The 22,138-nt window shown below is 41.1% G+C and overlaps 1 protein-coding gene across 5 annotated transcripts in view; it reads right to left on the bottom strand.

The window, feature by feature from the left end:
- The window catches only part of C9H7orf50 (chromosome 9 C7orf50 homolog), a 202,070-nt gene that overhangs the window by 169,335 nt on the left and 10,597 nt on the right, over window positions 1-22,138 (bottom strand). The gene's annotated exons all lie outside the window — the stretch shown is intronic.

Raw genomic sequence — 22,138 nt, 5'->3', positions numbered from 1 at the left:
ACATTAAATCAGAGCAGCACTGAAATATTACTTATGTCTCTGAAATGCACAGAAGACTCCACGTATACAACCGCCTCTCTACATTCAGGCAGTTACGCATGCAAATCTCTCCAAACTGAGATAAGAGCCCTTCATTCCTACTTCTCGTGTATTCTACATGATCATGGTTATGAAATATGAACAAGGGGTTTTTAGATCATTTTAAAGAACATTTCTCATGAAATTACATTTCTTCTGAAATATTTGAGTTTCTTAATGGAAACTGCAGTCACAAAGGACTTGACCTATACGTGCCTAGGTACAACTGGTTGATGGGTGGATTAACAACACATTTAGACAGACAGATATTCCTCAAATTGATTTACATAAAAACTGTATGTTGGTGTTTCCTATACCTGTTTGTTCTGGTGTTATTTGCATATTTTCGTCATCCACAGCATCTAAGAAACAAATTCACTTTTACACATCTTTCCCGTGGGAGTGTGAATCCATCTCCTCTCAGGGAGGACGTCTGCTTTATCATGCCTTGTACATGTAGAATGAGTTGCTATACAACACTTAGCAACAAATCTCCCATATTTCTGCTATCTAACATGTGGTATTTTGTCCTTTTCCCACCCACTTTCATCTCTGTAATTAACCAACATTATTCATCAGCTATTGATTTGTCAGTATATATTAACTTCATCATGGAAAGATTGGCATTTCAACTGACATAGAATCAAAGGAATGGATTCTTCTCTCAGGTAAGCACTTCAAATGATAAAAGTCAGCTACCATTCATGCATGTACAAAAATCCTGGATTGTTCCTGGCAAGTGTCAAAATTACCAAAATATCTTATCTGTAGTCAAAAAAGCCCAATCCAAACCAAAAAACAATACCACAGATCAGTGATTTGATTTTATTTAAACTCACAAGAGGATTGCCTATTCTGTTTTTGGAGCCCCAAAGCAATGTTTCTTCTTGTTATTCATGGATTGTAATTATATCTGTTGGATCTATGTGTTGGAAGAAGGCCTTTTCATCGGCACGAACAGATTATACAAAAAAGAGAAAGCATTTATGTTCAAAGATCTACCATGGTAGCACATATGAACAGATCTCCCCTTCCTGTGCAATTAGCTGTTTCTATATGTAAAACATATCGGGAAATCACAGTCACATACTATTTACTCATCCAATCCCAAGTCCTTGAATGTTCTATGATAAATGTCTAACTTTGGAAATTAGTAATTTTTGACAATGCATCTTCAAAACCCTGAAAACTTTTTGTAGTCAGCTACCATGAACGTTCAGATACCACAATGACACCTAGAAATATCTAGGCAGGTTAGATTGTTATAGAGTGAAAAAACAATGTGTAATGTCAGGAATTACAAAATATGCAATTCCTCTTACTGACATAATACACCACATTTAGACTCAAAATTACAAGTATGCCTTACCAGGATGAAGAAAAGCAGTTTCCTGCTGTCTACACATTTTAGCTTTGAGTATAATTATGTTGTTCTTGAAATCCTAGCTACAGTTCTTCGAATTACTCACTAAATAAAGTCCTCTGCTACGGTACAGAAACAGCTCACCTCCTCCCACCACTTCTCTTTCTTCTGTTTTTTAAATTCATGTAAATGAAGTAACATTCACATAAATGCCATTCAACATCTATGTTTACTTTATCATATACAGCTGCAATTAAACATAATCCACCCACACCATCCAGTGGGGGATTAATAATTTTGCCGCCCCTAGGCACTGAAATAATTGCCACCCCAGCCCCATATGAACTTATTAAACATCAATATTTTCAAAATCGACACCAATATTTTCACTTTTTACTTCAGTACTACTTTCAACTATTTTTTCTGTCTCATTGTCGGCACTAACTGATACAAAGGAATCTATTTTGCGCATTTTTGATATCATTTCATTTGCCCTTTCTTTCTTTTGTATAGCATTTTTTTTTTAAACTGAGAACCACTTAACTTCTTCCTTCCAGCCATATTATGAACGTTTAGGATTCTCACGAGTATGTTTACTAACTGGCGTCGCGCTGTCATTGGCAGTTTCAATATGTGCCATGATTGGTAAATTGTGGTGTCACTGATGCCACGATCACAAAAATGCTGCTATTATAATTTGCCGCCCCTGCAAATTTGTTGGCCTAGGTGATAATACACCACTGACATCATCACATATAGGATCAACTTGTCTCAGGAGTTTATCCATTTACAGAAAGGACAATAATTTGCCAAAGCAGGTTTCCCCTGCCCCTCTTTGAAGTTGGAAGGTGTGCTTATCATTAAATATAAAGTGCTTTTGTGGGGGAGAAAAGGGGTACTCTGGGTTGCTCTCCCATTTTCTTCCTCAACATCACCTTTCAGTCCCACAATACAATGACCTACTCTTTAGCCAAGGAAAGTAGGTCAAATCTCCTACTGGAGACGATTAATGTTGTTCCAAACACTAGATCATTTAAGAAAACACGCCTCCTCCTCACTTCCAGTTCACTCCCCCTACCAATCTTCAACTCCATGAAAGAGAGACAAGGTTTAGGACTCAAATTCGAGTCTCTCATATAGCAGGAACCAAAAATAAAGTTATCAGTATTTTACATCGGCTATTGATTTTGAAGAGAACTTTTACCTGCAGCAAGATTCTAGAGACTTTAGAAACAATGTAAAGTTACAAAACAATATTAAATCATCATTATTCTAAACTAAACCCATAATCTAACTGCAATATTTGTATTGCCAATTGTGCGAGGAGCAACAAACAATGTTTTGTGTCATTGGACAGACCTATCTTTTATCAAAAAACAGTTTTGCTTTAATCTAAATTAATCTCATTAGCAACTATTTCTAAGAATGATTAAATTTAATTTTAATTAATGCTTTTTATAAATGTAAATGCATTCCAGAGAGTATTTTGACTGAATAGATTTCCCCTGTAAAAAATAAAGGATGTCCCAACATAATGTGTATAAATGATCAAAAATCAAATTAAAAAAATTTAAAATATAATTTCAAGGGTAACCACTCAAAATTCTAAATAATTCAATCTTTGGAAAGGACTTCATAGGCATTGCTAAAATGCTAGGTGGATGCTGCACAAATACTGTATATAAAATTTATATACATTATAGGTGCTTAAATACCTTGCTGTATTGGGGCTTAGATGAAGTGTCCGGAGACATGAGAAAAATAGAGTATTACCACTAAGGGTACTATTTCAAAAGTTCTCAATGAATTAGGAGCAAGTCCCACAGAAAAAAAAAATCGATGAGACTTGTGCTCCTAAATCATGTACGGGCTTTTGAAAATCCCGTCTTACATTAACAAACCTGTCTCTTGAATATGTTCAGTATTAGCAAATGCCAAATATGGAGATAAATCAAAAGACTGGTCAGCACAAATGAATGACACATCCAAATATGTTGTTTAGTGGGAGATTCATAATGAGAGATAACTATAGTTAAGTCACTAAAGCAACTGCCTCTGACAACTGTGCACAGGCCTATTTGAAAAAACAGAGGTCTCAGTCCACTGCCAGTAGAGAGCTGTCTTTATTAAAAATGCTAACCTGTGAGTTGGCACTCACTCTCAGTCTTTTAGTAGTCTCAGAAGAGACACCAAGAACTGCATGTGCAAGGACAACATACTATCTTCTCATAACTTCAGGTGGCTCCCCTCCAGCGTAGGGCTGAGAAAGAACAGTGGGAGAGCGTGAAGAAATGTCTCCAACCGCCTTTTGTACATGTTTATAGATAATTAGAAGGCCAGTTTCCAATGCTGTCCATCTGGCACCTTTGAAAAACACTATATTCACTTTCAATTAAAAACCCAACACTACAAACTTAAAAGCGTTGCTTCCTTCACGATTGCGTCCACAAATATAGGCTATGTCTACACCAGGAGATGTGACTCCTTTGCTTGTATACACATACTCACACTAGCTTTCACTGAGCTAGCATGAGTATAAATGGCAGCGTAGCCGCAGTAGCACATGTAGCAGTAGTGCAGGCACAGCTGAGTCATGCTAACTACAAACCCGCCTGAACCTGGAGGATAAGTAATCAACACAAGGCTTTAGCTGTGCTTCTGCTGCACTATGCAGGCTACTGCAGCTACACTGCTATTTATCGTTTGCTGTGTAGATGTAGCCTAAGACACAGTGCTCACCTTTGTTTTCTAATTTCTTCAGTGTACCTTGACAAAATAAAGCCCTTATCTCTCAAACTGGTTAACTAATATATAAAGTCAGTCCTGCTAAGCTTTTAGGTAGGCAGACTAAAAACACCAATGCTTTCACTTAAATGAATTCCGTAAACATTTAAAAAGAAAAAAAAATCACTTCTATCTGAAAAGTTTGATCCTATTATTGAGATAGAGCTCACTGGATCACCTGGTGCTGATTCTACTACTTTTTTCCAGCTGCTAAATTGCATTCAAGCTAAAAACATATTAAAAATTTCCCCCAAACTACTTCAGTATGTAAGAGATTGCTGCAGTTAGCATAAATATTATAGGACTACAATAGGAGGGAAATGAGGTTGTTTGTGCAGTTGTGAATGGTAGAGGAAGTGGGTCCACAAGAATTTTTCTATTAAGTAGTAGTCCACACTACGAAAAAGTATGAGAATCCATGACATACAGGATATGATTTAAGAATTTATGATCAGCTCTTTGATAGCCAAGTCAAAAAAGAACTGAAATGTCCATTAAAATCTAATACTATTTGACAGCAATTTCTACAGATGTAGGAAAAAGCTGAAATTTAAGTAAAGAAATCAGCTGTATGAAGCAGCTAATTTTGCTTTTTAATAATTATCCACCATGGTAGCCCAGTGGATTGGTTTGATTTTTGTAGAAAAAGGAAGGAAAGAAAGAAAGAAATCAAACTTTTTTTTAAACTTACAGCAAAAATAGAGATACTGTATAAGAGTGAAAATATATTTCTAGCTGGTTTTAAAAGATTCCCCCTACTCCACCTGAAACTTTTTTCCTGGTTACCCATTCTGGTCACCATCCACACACCTAAGACACGCTTGACAGGGCTGCCTACAGCAGAACACAAGATACCATTCCAAGAGAAATACACATCTCCTTGGCCAGCAGTGAATTTCATGCCTGCAATATTGGTTACATTCATGGCTGTTTGTGGCCAGCTGCATCTGTGCCTTGCTATATAGGAGATGTTTACAACAGGTTACAATGTTTTATTTGTTTACATTTAACAAATTTGTTGCCAATGAGCTGTTTTCACCTTAGAATTGGCAACAGCAAGTAAGGGATTTTTTTTTTTTCTTTTTAAAGCAACAACTTAGTCTTCGGTTCTGCTGTCAGGGTTTCAATACCATGTCTGACCCTCTGCTGCATGTTAGACATAGGATCTCAGAACATGAACAATCTTCATTTAGATTTAGAATTTAGGTATGTTTTTTTCAAAGGTATTATCAAAACTATTTACATTGACATGTTACTCTAAACTTTTAATACTTGGCTTTAGGCTTCCTTCCCATCATTCAGTGATATGACAGAACGAGGAGCTAAGAATAAACAGCTACCTACTGAGCCAACCAAGGGAGCGGACAACTGCAAAGCACTGCCAATTCTGCTTTGTTCTGAGAATCTGAGATGGCACAGCTTCATCTCGTTACTTCCAGCTCTGCCACTCAAATACTGCAAATTTGCAGTATACTTTGAGGAGCAGCTCCGGTGAATTTTGTAGTAGCATTAAAGATAATATGAACCTCAGTTTTGGAGACTCTGAAGTAGCTTTGATAGTCTCCAGCAGAGCTGATGAACTCCAATGCCCAATCCCATGGGCTACTTTCCAGCTTTTTTTTCCCCCCCAAATTCCCATCTTCCTCCACATCATATTTTTAATAATATGTTCTTTTCCATAATCTTATAACATGATTACAAAAAATATTAGTTTTCTCCCCATACATAGATACATTTTTGGTATATTTTTAATATACAGGATTTTCACTTAAATATAATGCTGAAAATGACTTATAATATGGTCTTAAAGGTTTTTGAAAACTATCTTGTGATAAACATTGTGATTAAAGAGTTTGGGGAAGGATGCACTATTAACTAGAAATATTTTACAATAATGCTGTGCAAGTTCTAAATAAGGAAGGTCTTAGCATTGGGTACAAACCACTATTTAAAGAAATTCTGCTTAGCTTTTTACTTCTGTATTTACTAATAACTACTGTGATGATTGGTCTATGGACAACTTACGAATTCTGACTGATGTTATGAAATTGCTGTATCATTTGTGAATTCAGTCATATTCTGTCAAGGCTGTGTTCAAGTATCTCCTTAATCCCAGATCAGGGACAACAGAAGGTAGTTAAACCTTGATGGCTCCCATTCAAATTGGGAGTGTCTTAGGACAATGGGATGGCCACATCCTCCTAAGTAAAACCAATTTTCTCCAACTTCTCTGCAAAAGAGGCCTGGTCTACACTAGGGGGTAGGGTCGATGTAAGATATGCAACTTGTAGCTGAAGTCGAAGTATCTTATTTCGACTTACCTTCCATCCTCACAGTGTGGGATCGATTGCCGCAGCTCCTCCTGTCGACTCCACTATCGCCGCTCTCCCTGGTGGAGTTCCAGAGTGGATGGAAGCACGTTCGGGGATCGATATATCGCGTCTAGATGAGATGTGATATATCGATCCCCGATAAACCGATCGCTACCCACTGATCCAGCGGGTAGTGTAGACATACCCAGAGAGTGGGGTTGGAAGAGTGGAAAATCCCCAAAGAACAAAAATCAAGCATTAACACTGAGATTGCAAGCAGTGGGGTGGGGAGGAGGAGGAGAAGAGAAATCGGAGGCATTCACAAAGTATCAGAGGGATAGGCCTGTTAGTGTGTATCCACAAAAACAACAAGGAGTCTGGTGGCACCTTAAAGACTAACAGGTTTATTTGGGCATACGCTTTCATGGGTAAAAAAACCTACTTCTGCAGATACATGGAGTGAAAATTATAGATACAGGCATAAATATATTGGCACATGAAAAGAAGGGAGTTACCCTACAAGTGGAGAACCAGTGTTGACAAGGCCATCTTTTTCCACTTGTAAGGTAACTCCCTTCTCTTCATGTGCCAGTATGTTTATGCTTGTATCTATAATTTTCACTCCATGTATCTGGAGAAGTGCGGGTTTTTTTGCCCACAAATGCTTATGCCCAAATAAATCTGTTAGTCTTTAAGGTGACACTAGACTCCTCATTGTTTTTAGAGACAAAGGATGCTTGGGCAAGAGAGAACAGAGGGGCATGCTTTCATAGCAGAGTGCCCCCTCCTTTCTTAACTACAGAACAAGCTGATAAAGGAAGAGGAAACTGGATGCAGAGGAAAGAGAGACTCCATGATTCAAAAGAGAAGCCATGTGCAAAAGGTACTGGCCTCCTAGAATAGTGTTTCTCAAATGTGGCCACCAGGAGCTTTTTTTGCAGCCACAGCCTCCTGGGCTGTGGCTGTGATTGTGTGTGTGTATGTGTAGGCAGAGAAGTGGCAAAGTAGCGGCCCCTCCCTGTTGCTCCTGGATGCATCGCCTTCATGTTGGTTACTACGGCCACCAGCAGCGGTTGGACCTGCCCCCCTCTGGAGACATCTGGGGCACAACACTGGAAGCAGGCAGACAGTAAGTTCCCCACCTTCCTGGGGCAGTGGGGCTCAGGCTTTGTTCTTCAGCCTTCGGGAGCGGAGCGGTAGGCTCTGGCCATGGGGCTTCAGGCTCCAGCCCTGGGCTCTGGCTATGTGGCAGCAGGCCCCAAGCTCCAGCCACACAGCCTTGGGCTCCATCACCGGGCCCTGTCTGTGGGGCTTCTGGATCTAGATACAAGGCTTCAGGCTCCAACCCACAAGTATTTTAGGAAAAAAATATGAGAGTAGCCACCAGCAAGAGTTAGTGGCCACACTCTGAGGCCATCCAAAAATTTGTCCTGAGAACCCCGGTCCTAGAGGACTCTGACCAGAGCCCAAAGAATGCACAAGAGTGGTGAGGAAATGGAGGCAGAGAAATGTATACAGGTATTTTATTATTTTGTCTAGATCTGTACATTTCTTACACTAGCTAACATAAAGAGCTATTGGTTTATGGAACCCTTACAATGCTTGTGTCTCTATTTGTTTCCATTATCACATGTCCCTGGAGAGGTTAACTGTAAACCTACATTTCCCACAAAGTTGGAGATCTGAAAGAGGATGTGCTAAAGCTACTGGGAACTTTGAGGGGTCAGCACTTGTCCTGGGTGCATGGCCTTGCTGACCCAGGCAGGAAGTCCCATTGTCATGAAGTGATAACAAACAGAGTCTGGGCCCAGGAAGCGTGCAAGAGAGGCCAAGGAAAGAGACAGTGTTGCAGCCTAGTGTTGTGATATCCAGAGGAAAGAGCTTTACCAGGTTTGTGACAATTACACTCAAAATATACATAAAAACCATTCCACTGTTTAAATTAAACTATTTCTTTTAAAAATCCCCAGTCTGCTTGACTACTAAGTGCAGTCACTTGTAATTGTTAAAAGTTTGGCAAATAACTAGGAAAATGTGTTCTGGGAAGACAGACAAAAGAAGGAGAAAGAAATAGTGTCGAGAATCGAAGACGTTGACTTCCTTTGGAGTTGGGATGGAAGTTTTTTGATGGAGGGCCATCAGTAATAGAATTCCCTAACACAAAAGGTCAGGATAAATTTGTTTCTTACCTCAACACAGGATATACTTCCTGTTATAGGCCTTCTCCCAACAGAGACAGCAACATAATGGCCATCAAGTGTTATCATCCTTGCCATAGAGTTCTCCCACATAGGAAGTGCTATAAAACTTCACCTAAGCAGCAGCAATGGAGAAAGTCCTCAGCTGAACATTGATACGTTTTAATTCTTGTATTCTGGTGACTAGATACCACAGTAACAGGAGCGCTAGGGATGGAGGAGAGGAAAAGAGAGCATGCACAAATACAGAAATAGGTACCACGTGTGGGTGTAAGGGCATCCCAATCATCTACCTGTGGATTAAGAAGCGAGAGAGAGGGGAGGGGGGCAGAGTTAAGAATGTGTTTGGCAACCATTTAAAAATTTCTTGGCTTTCAAATATCAATAATAACTGAAGTCACAGTTTACTTCTGACATCATTACAATCTTAATGTAATTATGCTTTTTGTGTAGGTATTTATACTAAAATGAAACTGTTTATATACTGAAACTTTGATTTGTTGATTTAGTTATGATGTGGTTCTAGTTCTGGGCCAGATTATCAATTACTGGGACAACTGCTAGATTTCTTGAAACTGATTGTGCATTCCAAAATTTTAAGCACAATCAGAAGAGGGAGATGCACTATAAGACAGTGACTCTTAATATGTTGTCCACACTATAGAAAAAGTTTGAGACTCTGAATTGTAGCCCATCAGGTTTCATTTTTAGATTAGCTGAAATTATTCACTGAAAATAAGATTAATTATGAATTTAGGCCTTGCTTCCATTTGTAAATTGCTCGAGTGGATCCATTTTTTTTTTGTTGGCATCCTTTCGTCTACGAGATGGTGGGAATTGCAGCCTATGATGTAGATGGTTTGCAATGTCTCATATGACTGAATAGGCCAATCCAAGATTTGCACAATCTTTGGCAGTTATTGCAAATATATCTTGGTTGGGAGCTGCTTGCTTCCTACAAGCTCTTTTCTCCTCAAGCTGGAGGCGCCAGATCCTGTCATGGACTTTGATATCTTGATGGAGAAAATGGCACCACTTGTTACGATCACTTGCCAAGATTTCCCATTGTTCAGGATCAATTCCAAATTCCTTTACATCTCACTTGCATGTGTATTTATAGTGAAACTTGGGACATCCTGTTGTTCTTACTCCCTCTGATAGCTCCCCATATAGCATGTCCTTGGGTACGCATCCGTCTTCCAACCTACTCAAATGGCCCAGCCAGCGCAGTCATCTTTTTGCCCTCTGAAGAACCTCTCCATTGGTGACTTTATCTTGATATTTCATGTTGAGTCTGCAGTGTAAACAACGTAGGTGGAAACTGTTCACCCTTTTCTCCTGATAAGCCTAAGTTGTCCATGTTTCCCCACCATACATGAGAGTGCTGAGGACGCAAGCTTGGTACACTAGCATTTTTGGTCTTGATGGTAAGCTTTGAGTTGTTCCATACTCTTTCAGTTAGTCTGCTAAAGGTGGTTGCAGCCTCTCCAATGCAAACATTTAGTTCTTCATCCAATAAGAGGTTGGTAGTCACTGTCGAACCTACATAGCTGAACTTTTGGACTACTACTAGCTGGTTTGCATTTAAGATGATTGAAGGATCTTGTGAAATCACCCATCCTAATACAACCATTTTCTTGATGCTGATGGTGAGAGCAAATGCCTGACAGGTACTTGAAAGGCAGTCTATGAGTTCTTGTAATAGATCTTCATTGTGGGCTATGAGGGCCACATCATCAGTGAACAGAAGTTCCCTGATTAGCACCGTTTTTACTTTGGTCTTTTGACTTAAGTTGGGACAGGCTGAAGAGTTTCCCACCTTGTCTTGTGTGGAGATACACTCCATCTTTCATGTCATTAAACGCAGAGTTCAAGAGTACCGAGAAGAAGATTCCAAAGAGTGTAGGGGCAAGAACACATCGTTGCTTCACTCTGCCTTTCATCTCAAAGCTGTCCAAAGTGGAACCGTCAAGCTGGACAGTTGCTCTCATGTTGTTGTGGAATGAAAGCATAAGACTTAACAGGGTTGGTGGACTTCCTATCTTTTCTAGTATTGCAAATAGATCCGCTCTGCTGACTGTGTTGAATGCTTTTGTTAGGTCCACAAAGGTGATGTACAACGGTCAGTTTTGCTCTCTGCACTTTTCTTGGAGTTGTTGGAGAGAAAATATCATGTCTATAGTTGATCTTCCAGCCCTGAATCTGCACTGTGATTCAGGGTAGACACAATTCTCTAGCTGTTGTAGGCAGACTAAGATGACTTTCGTGAAAGCTTTTCCTTTTCCTGCTATGCTTAGTAGTGAGATACCCCTGTAGCTGTTGCAGTTGCCTTTTTAACCTTTATTTTTATACATAGTGATGATGTTTGCGTCGCGCATCTCCTGTGGTACCTCACGATCTTTCCAGCACTTAAGTAGCAGCTGAAGAAGATACAGTAATAGGCTGTCTTTCCTGCACTTGAGGATTTCCGCTGGGATGCCATCTTTTCCAGGAGCCTTGCCACTTGATAGCAAATCAGTGGTCTTGCTTAGCTCTTCTACAGTGGGCTCCACATCTAGCTCTGGCACAACCTGCAGAGTTGGAATTTGGTCCAGTGATTTGCTGGTGATGTTTCTTTCTTGTGCATATAGCTCTGAATAGAGTTCAACCCAACAAGAAAACTGTTTGCTTTTATCTGTAATGATTTCATCTCTGTGCAATTTGAGAGTGGCAACCTTGTTGACAGTGGGACCTGGAGCTTTCTTCAGGCCATCATATATGACTTTGAGGTTTCCATTGTCTGAGGCTGTCTGTATCTCTTCACAGAGCTTGATCCATTAATGATTTGCACAGCATCTGCGTGCTTGCTGTATATCGGTTTTTGCATGATCCATTTAGGGGTTTTGTTTTGTTTTTTATACGTAGGTGTTTGCTAATAGTCTGAACAAAATTTGCAAACTAGAAATAAATTCACTATTATTTGTGTTGTTGTAGGAGAATATGGAGCTTCCTCTACAATCATTAGTGGTCAAACAACACAGCAAGTTCTTACTTGGGATACTGGGAAGTATAAAACTTTTTTTAGAGTATTGTATTGAGATTGAGAACTGGAAACAGAGAGCCAGCATCATGTGATGAGTTAGCTCTCTGCAGACAACCAGCAAGTGCTCCAGTGAGCCATAGTTTGCAAACCACTCAGCTATAGTAATGCAACTTACATGCTGCAAGAACTTCTCTGAACTAACAGCATCTGACACTTTGCAAGCTTTCAAAAACTTGATATCCTTGCAACATGGTTCAAATCACATCTTGCAAACCATATGTCTCTATTTCCCTGTAATACCTCAGGGCTTTGTAATGGGGCCATTACAGTACTTTCCATAGACATGTTTCCCACTTGCTTCGGTTTTCCATCATTATAGTATAACACCCTCATGGTGATTACACACCATGAACTTTTTTTCCTCTCTCTGCTTTGGTTGCAGCCTCTGTTCTGCTCAGTGTCTGGCAAAGATTCAGGATTAGATAGCTCCACATTTTCTAAACCGCAATTTGGAAAGATTGAAATGATGTTGGCTGGTTTGTGACATGTGTCTGTGATGCCTGTAGCAATTTCCAGACTTCAGGCAGTCAGCTTTTGCAGAGGGAGCACGAGATAATGAAGCGCAACAAGCAGCCAAGGGCAGGCAGCTACCGACAAAAATAAGCGGAAGGGCTCACAAGAGCTGGCAGCTATCTAATCTAGTCCAGACAAATCTTTGGAATTAAACTCCAATGTCCCTATTTAAGTAAAAACCACTTTTACTGTACCCTGAATTTACAATGGTATAATTCTTTTAGAAGAAATAATTTAGGAAATGCAGGGTTACCAGGCATCCAGTTTTCGACTGGAACACCTGGTCAAAAAGGGACCTTGGCAACTCCGGTTTGCTCCGAGCTGCCGACTGGGCCATTAAAAGTCCAGTTGGCAGCGCAGTGGAGGCTTGGGGCTAAGGCAGGATACTACCTGCCCTAGCTTCACGTGGCTCCTGGAAGTGGCTGCCGGGTCCCTGAGGCCCCTAGGCACTGGGGCGGCCAGGGACTAGGATACTCCACACGCTGCCCCTGCCCTCAGCGCCAGCTCTGCAGCTCCCATTGGCCGGGAACCATGACCACCACACAGAGCCACCTGGCCGCCCATGCACCTAGGGACCTGGGCGGCCACTTCCTTGGAACCGGGACCCCACCCCCAACTCCCTACCCCTCCTGCGCCCCAACCTCTCATCCCCTGCCCCACCCCAGAGCCCACACCCCCAGCTGGAGTCTTCACTCCCCTTACACCCCAACCCCCTCATCCCTGGCCCCACCCTCAGCTGGAGCCCCTCACCCTCCAGACCCCAACCCCCTACCCCAGCCTAGAGCCCACTCCTGCGCCCCAAACCTCTCATCCCCAGCTCCACCCCAGAACCTGCACCACCAGCCCAAAGTCCATACCCCCACACACACACCGTAACCCTCTGTCCCAGCCCAGTGAAAGTCAGTGAGGGTAGGGAAGAGTAAGTGACAGAGGGAAAGGGACGGAGCAAGGGGAAGGCGAGGCCTTGGAGAAAGGGCAGGGGAGGGGTGTTCCATTTGTGTGATTAGAAAGTTGGCAGCTCTAAGGAAATCACAGAGCTACAGGCCTCTACCCAAAACATTGGAAAGTATAGACATGAGCATAGCCATGATCACAATAACTTTAATCAAGAAAAAAACAGTAATCCCTCACCTGTTCCACACAGAATCAGAAGAGAAAACAGGGAAGAAAAAAAAGAAAACAGCAAGTAACAAAAGCGGGAGCCTCATTCAAAGTCAACTGAAGTCAATGGAAAGACTCCCATTGACAGGCTCAGGCCTAAAGTGGGTAAAAATGAGAAACAAAGTTTCTGTTCTTTAAAATATAAGAAAAAAATATGAACTAAGCAGAATGTTACTAGCTAATAAAGGCACATAATTTTTCACACACGACCATTTTTCTCTAGACTGTATATAGAATCTATGATTATTCTTGAAGGGGTCAGTACTACCTCGTGGCTACAGACTCTTGACAAGTTTTCATGAGATTTAAATGGTAAGCAGGGATTTGTTTCACTCTGCATGTGTGGTCTGTGAGCACCTAGCTCATTGCAGGCACTATCATAATGCAAATAAAACAAATATAATCTATATGCAGGGCAATGTTTCTCTGATGCCACTGGAGCTAGATAAAGGCATTCAAAGGTATAATCTGGTTCTTAGTAGTTCTTAAAGTCAGAGATTCTCATCCTCTCCCACACCATTAAATGTGATATCCTAAGAACATAAGAATGGCCATACTGGGTCAGAATAATAGTCCATCTATCCCAGTATCCTATCGTCCAACAGCAGTCGGTGCCAGATTATTCAGATGGAAAGAACAGAACAAGGCAATTACCAAGCAATTCATCCACTGTAGCCCAGTCTCTACTTCTGGCAGTCAAAGGCTTAGGGACCCAGAGCACGAGGTTGTGGCCCTGACCATCTTGGCTAATAGCCATTGATGGACATATCCTCTTATTTTTAACCCAGTTATACTTCTGGCCTTCACAACATCCCCTGGCTACAAGTTCCACAGGTTGACTGTGTGTTGTGTGAAGAAGTACTTCCTTATGTTTATTTTAAACCTGATGCCTATTAATTTCATTGGGTGGCCCCTGGTTCTTATGTGAAGGGGTAAATAATTCCCTATTCACTATCTCTACACCATGCATGATTTTATAGACCACTATCATACCTCATCTGCGTATCTGGGGCTGCTTCTTAGATAGTAATCTGAACTTAATGTCACCCTTTAATGTTGAGAATGAATCTCAGAAAACACTATCATTCCACCAGGAATCCATCCTATTAAACTGTTTTACCTTTCCTAGGAACACTTGTGAAATAAATAAGAAATATTTCTGCTTCTAACTGCTATTTCCTCAGACTATTCCTACTCTTATTAAGAACTGATAGTAAATCTAGTACTCTTAAAATTCCTGAGAAAGCATTTCTGTTCTACTGACCTGCATAATATAACAGATAAACATTTGGTAAGCATTCACTAATTTTGCTTGGTTCCAAGACTACCATCTGATGATGCACAAAAGTTATTTCATTTATTATTATTCATTAATAGCTAAAACAAATATGAACCAATCTTTTCACCTCACTTATGTTATTTAGTTTATAGATGCAGAATTTTTTTTCTGCCTCTGGGGGATATCAAATTATATTTACATATCAAGCAAAAAATAGTTCTCCATGAGTTTCTTATTTATATTATGGAATTTTTCCAATCTTCCCTCCTCTTCTAACCTCTAAAAATGTTAATACATATAATTTGTCCCCTAATAAAAATCTTTAATACAGATTCCCCTACAACACAAAGATAAAATATTGTGGGGGGGGGGGAGGAAAATATGGTCTTTGGTAAAATCAGCAACACTGAAATCTCTCAGTAAGTAGATTACATTTTACAAATTTGTTTTGCCAACAACTTAATGTTAAGAAAATTGTATCAAGAGTAACAATCAAGCAACAAGAAGATTCTGGCTCATAATACCGTGTCTTACATTGGATATACCTCTAACTCTCAAGCCCAGTCAAGCAATCCTGTTTTTGAGTGCATATTTCATATTGGGATGTGGCATCTTGATTGCCATCTTTTAAATCTCCTCTAGCAAACTTACTGCTTAAATCAACTCTCCACTAAAAACTGTGGCCAATGCAAGTTACGTTGTCAGACAGCCACCAATGTTTGTATATCAGTTGGACACTTTCATACTTGGCTGCTTGGGTCTGCACTGCACGTATGCACCAGAAGTGTTTGTATCGACAAAGCATGGTGCACCATGAGTAGGTATCTCAGTGTGCCACATGCTGCTATCTGGTACAATGCCTTTTGGTAAATTTGCACAACGTGTTGCGGGGTACTAATGACTTGCCCAATGATCTCCAAGCGCTAAGCGTCAAGCTCCCAGCATGCTACTTTCTTCATCCCATAATGCCACTCATGTCCCATAATTTTCACACCATTTTTCCCCATAAAACCCCACAGCACTTTTGGGTGAATGCCATCTTTTACAGAAGCCTGGAGCCCACAGAGCTCTGCACTATTCTCATAACATCGCAAATACAAGACACATGATTCTCCTGTATTTGCAGGCCAGCAGGAAGTACCCCAATACTGAGAGACACAAAAATTACTTTTAAGGACAGTTTGCTGAGGGAAATAGCCAAAAACAATTCAAGGTGATTGGTGGCATTCACAGAGCAGCTGCAGACAGTGGAGCACCACTTCTGGGCCTGAGAAATGACCTGACTGGTCGGAGTGCATCATAACGCAGGTTTGGGACAACAAGCAGTAGCTGAAGAACTTTCAGATGCAAAAAGCCACATTCTGTATCTGTGTGATCTCATCCTAACCCTCCAACTTACAGTTACCAGAATGAGAGGTGCACTGACAGTAGAGGAGTAAGTGGCAGGTAGCTTGCAATGCTGGATTGCAGCAGTGGGAAATCATTTTGGAGTTGGAAAACCCACAGCTTGGGCCATTGTCGTGCAAGTGTGTAGGGCCATTAACATATCTTGCTACAAAGGACTCTGATTCTCAACAATGTTCAAGGGACAGTGGATGGATCTGCAGCAATAGGATTCCTGAACTGCTGTGGGGCCATAGATGGCATGCCCATGATATCCCTATTTGGGCACCAGCCCACCTTGTCACAGAGTACATCAATAGAAAGGGCTATTTTTCCATGGTTACGCAAGCACTGATGGATCCCCAGGGACACTTCACCAGTATTAATGTGAGATAGTTACAAAATGTGCATGACACTCACATCTTTAAGAACACAAGACTGTTCAGAAACCTGCAAGGAGGGACATTCTTTTCTGATAGGTGGATTACCATTGGCAATACTGAAACGCCAATAATAATTCTATGGGACCCAGATTGCCCCTCGTTCCCCCAGTCTTGAAGCCATATATTGGCCACCTCAATAGATTCAACAACCAGCTCAGCATGTATAGAATGATAGTTGAATGTGTCTTTGGTAGACTGAAAGCACACTGGAAGCGTTTACTTACAAGATTGGATCTCTGTGATAAAAATACCCCAATGGTTATAGCTGCCTGTTGCGTTCTACAGAATATCTATGAGGAAAAGGGGGAAAGCTGCTGCCAGGCTGGAAGGCGTAGGTGGAGCAGCTGTCTGCTGACTTTGAACAGCCAGATACAGAGGCCATTACAAGAACCCAATGTGGAACTGTGTGGTTGAGAGAGGCTTTGAAAGAGTACTTTAAACCATCAGCTACAGTAGTGTTCTGTGCTGGAGTGTTCTCTTGGTCTAGAGCTTTGGGTGCTGTTAAGAATTGTGTAGTGCTCACTGTACACTTATAAATATGACAGGGTAGCTTCTTTCAGCTATGAATTATATGGTGCTTGGTGTGTATTTACAAGCTCTGTTTTCTTTGACTACCTCTGCAATATTTGTTGTGAACTAAGAGAGATTATGTGATTCTCCAAAAACAAAATTTTATTTAGTGGGGGAAAAAAACAGTGCAGGAAAGTAATGTGCAAAAAATACCGCAGACAATGTTTTACAATTTTTTTCAAACACAGGGGGGGTGAAAATTTAAAATTAGAAAGGAAGTAGACATTTATGTCCATCTTAGTGCACAAATGTAGTCCATTGTGGCTAAATATAGAGCAACCATTGTTCTCACAGGTCAGTGGATATGAAGCTGTGGTTTTCCTTGCTATGCCCCAGCGTGGACCGATACGTTATGTTGGGAGATGTAGGAATCAACGGCTATGGAGTTCTCCAAGGACTGCAAAGGATGAAGAGTCTGGAATTTCTCAACCTATAGGGCAACCAGGATCTGCAGCATTTGCATTTCCTGTCTGAAAAGACCCATTATGTATTGGTGCATTTCCCTTTCCAAGTCCAGTTGGGATGCCTGGGACTTTTTTCCTGTCTTCTATCCTTCTCCAGGTAGCCAGTCACATGGACCCTCCAACTCCTTTGTTCACAGTCTGATGCAGCACTGGCTTAAAGGATCTTGTAGAACATGTCCTCCCTCACCCTCTTCTTTCTCCTCCTCTTCAGGGTCAGGTGTTCTGCTGGCATGAGGGGCCAGCCCTCAAGGCCGAAGCATCAGAAGCTGCGGATAAAAACACAGATGCACCATTGCATTTACAGCCACAAGAGATAGGAAAAGATAAGTTTCAAAACTCCCTTCCCTTATTCCCAAAAAACACTTTTAATAAATGCTTATTGACACTTCAGTTTTGGAGTGCCTCAGCACTGTTCTCCAGGACCAGCCATAGTGAGTACTTCCCAGCAGCGGTGATGATGGGGTATGTGTGGACTTTCTATTACATGAAACAATAAAATTTCGGTCCCTCTTCCATAAGTACAAGCATAATGCAATGGCACGGAGTGCTGATACTATTTTCTACAGGTGATTTTAGCTGATATCTCACTCCTGAGGGTCACAAGTGCACAGACAACACAACTGCTACTAGCATCTCAAACCCACCTTGGGCCACATGCCACAAGCCTTTTTACTGCAATGATGCCAGCCAGAGTCATCACGGAGCAGGGTGGGGAAGTGTCCTGCTACAAAGGAAGAAATAACGCACCTTTGAGAGAGGGTTACAGAATATCTCCTGAGAGATTTTGATGAAGATTTCATGGAGGACAAATGCACATAAACAAAGTGCTTTGAAATGCCTTAACCCCTGCATAACCCAACAGGGGAATGAAAAACAGAGGTGGAATTGGCAACTATTTGTTGTACCTCTACCTTTTCTCATACAAATATAAAAATGAAAAGTAGAGATCTTTGTCTTGTTAACTTGGGGATGGGCCAGGCACCATCTTTAAATTTAAAACATTGTCAGGAAAAATGCATGCACACTTACCCGAGTCCCCTTCCCTTTCACCAGGCTCATCCATGCTCTCCAGGCAGGACTGACTAAACCATGGTGCAGTCTCAAACAGGTCCTGGCTCGAACCATGGCTTGTTTTCCCCCACCACTTCTCTTCACCTCCTTCTCCTCACTGTTCATGGCAGTGGTCTCTGTCTTGGGTTCCTCCAAGAAAGCCACAGTGGTCTGCAGGGTTCTGGTGGAGTCTCCGCTAAGTATGGTATGCAGTTACTTGTAGAAGTGGCAGATCTGTGATGAAGCACCAGCTCCATTGTTGCACTTCCTGGCCTTGTGGTATTCCTGGAGAAGTTCCTTTGCTTTCAGACAGCACTGCTGTCGATCCCTGTTGTACCCCTTTACCTGCATCCCCCATGCAATCTGCTCATAGAGGTCCATGTTTTTAGGACTGGTCCACAGCAGTGCTTGCATAGCCTTTACGCCCCACAGGCCCAGGAGATCCAATATCTCCCATCTACTCAAAGCAGGAGCAAGTCTACTGCATGGAGCCAGCGCAGTTGGTTGGGCAGTTGCACATATCAAGGGTGAGCTGCTAGGTGTGCTTGCTAAGATGGGCAATCGGGAAAAAGCATTTCAAAAACACCTGGAGGAGGGGGTTTAAAGGGGAACAGGAGAGGAGGCTTCCAGGTTCTGTCGCCTTTGGATAGTGGAGTTCACCAGAGTAGTCACTATTGCAGGGAATGCTGCTGGAAGACTTTTAGGGTCAAAGCAGGTCATGAGTGTCCACACACACACTGCATCAACCTCAGTAGGTTGACCACGGCTCTACACTGTTCAAGGACGTACATAGTTCTACTGCATCACAGTACATTGGCCAGAGACAAATTTGAGTGTAGAAACATAGAATCATAGAATCATAGACTATTAGGGTTGGAAGGGACCTCAGGAGGTCATCTAGTCCAACCCCCTGCTCCAAGCAGGACCAATCCCCAGATTTTTACCCCAGTTCCCTTAATGGCCCCCCTCAGGGATTGAACTCACAACCCTGGGTTTAGTAGGCCAATGCTCAAACCCCTGAGCTATCCCTCCCCCCTGCACAAATACACCAACACAAGGCAGCTAATGTCAAGCACGCCTGGTTTACACTGCAAAGATAGCATCTCTTGCAGAACTGAGTATCTTTTGGCAATTTAACCATGAGGTTCACCATGTTTCTGTTGAACATATATTTATTGTTCATGTGTAGCGGCAAATTTCCCAACTTATATAACTTGCACTTTTTCATTGAGTCCCTACCCCGTCCAGGACACTTATTTGAATTGTGAACCAAAAGCCATCAGCATATCAGCTCAAAAATAGTAAGTGGTTTTCAGTCAAGAACACATGCCCAAGTGGCTGGAACAGGGGACTGGGAGTCAGATGACTTGGATTCTAGTCTTAACTCTACCATTGGCTGACTAATACTTTGGAACTTGGATGGGTTGCAGTCATAACTCAACAAATCTATCATTCCCCCATTCAGATCTTAACTGTTCACTTTCAATCTGGTGAAAATGTCTGCCACTAAGCCTTTACACATAGGGATTTATATTGGAAATGATGACCAAAAATAAATAATCAAATGGTATAAACAGCCTCATTATAGTACACATGAATACTTAGTAACAGTGGTTAAAGCAGATAACAACAGGAAGGGAAAGCACTCACCACCAGCTAATGAGGAGGAGCTGTATGCAAATACTGATTACTCAAGCTGTGCGGTATGGGGGGAACCTTCCCTCTGCTTATAGCAGAGAAGGGGGAGCTTTGTACCTCACTCCCCATTATTTTAACTCCCTGCTTGGTGACTACATGTATGAAAGTGAAGAGAAAAAACTAAACAAACATGATTAAGAGAAAATACCTGGTAGAATAAAAGGATTTTTCAGTTAATATCTAATGAGGAACACTTGACTCCTTTAAAGATTACTAAGAAGCACACTAAATATGTTTATACCAAAAACAGTTGGAGATGTGAGCTATTTGCCTGGGAAAACCATCTTCAAAGTAGCAACTGTTTTCCCAGCTGTGAATACCCTTTTCCTGGGAAATATGTTCATACCATTACAAAAATAATTTTCAAAAGAATGTAAAATTATTTAGGCTAATCTATGCATAGCAGTATTTCAGAGACAGTTTTTTTGCACTTTCTTGGACTTGTCTGTTTACAAAAGGCCTAATATTCTTTATAAAAGTTTACAGTGTCAATGAGACTTCACACTTTTAATGAACAAACAAACATATTGAGAATTAATTTAGCAAAAGAATTTAGAGATTTTATTAAATAACCCTCATTTTCCCTCTCTCAGCACATCTGGACTGATATACTACCCCCTTCCCTACCCCAAACAAGTGAAGATGAAATGAAGACAATACTAAAGCATACACTACAGGATCAAGAGTGGTAGTTGATGAGTGAGTGAGTGAAGGAAGAGCTGGAACTAGCATCCCTATACAGCAATGCTTCTAAAGGTTTTATATACGAGCTGACATGTAGTTACGTATCGGTATCCAGGTAACAGGAACCTCGCCCTGGACCATCTCACTTGCAGTTATACTCTCTTTCTGTAACAAGCCATGAAAACACTTCTTTTGAAGATTACAAAATAAGCCTCATATTAAAGGGGACAGAATAGCAGAAGAACAGGAGAGTTGTAGATGATTTGCAAACAACTCATTAAGCTCTCACAATGCTTTTAGTATGAATTAGTGAGGTGACAAAGGACTGAATATGCTCTGATAGAGCAGCCTCACCCTGAAAGTATAACCTTAATTGTCTGTCAGATTCATTAAACATGTTAATTACTCTGCCACCGGTAACTTGGGTACCTAATCACTGGCAACATGTTAGATACCACCACATGGTAACTCTTCAGCCATCTACCAATATCATGCCTAACAGCTTTATTTCCACAGCTCAATGAATATTACTTTATACATAGATCTTTCCATTATTAAAACAGTGACATTAAACAATTACTTATGGATTCTATGGGATCGCACTGCTATTTAATAGAAATAACTCTCCACTGGCCTTTACAATAACCCTTCAGGAACTTGAAAATAAAAATGTTTTCCTTACTGATTTTGTCCTTTTCCATTTGGGAAATGGATGTCTCACTGTTTGGGCACCTGCATGCTATTCTACTGATTAAAGGGATACCACTACTTGTTTATTCTTCATTGTTTATATTTCCCATATGGAATCTTGAAAATAAAATTCCTTTCCCACTGACTTTGTCTTTATTTGGGGAATATGTTGATTCCTCCTTCCCCATCCATTTGCAGTGCAAAGGGCAACAACTCCCTTCTGATTATTAAGAACCTGACCAGATAATAACAGTATTATGGTGAGACAAATCTGGGGTTCTAATGTAACATTTAGCATCCTTTTACCTACGAAGAGTAGAATTTTGATTTAAAAAAAGAGGCTGAATATCTCTTACTCAGTCTCACAAAAGGTTACAATGTTTTCC

The sequence above is a fragment of the Gopherus flavomarginatus genome, chromosome 9 (assembly GCF_025201925.1).
Source record: "Gopherus flavomarginatus isolate rGopFla2 chromosome 9, rGopFla2.mat.asm, whole genome shotgun sequence".
NCBI lineage: Eukaryota > Metazoa > Chordata > Testudines > Testudinidae > Gopherus > Gopherus flavomarginatus.
This window is presented reverse-complemented; position numbering and strand designations above follow the sequence as displayed.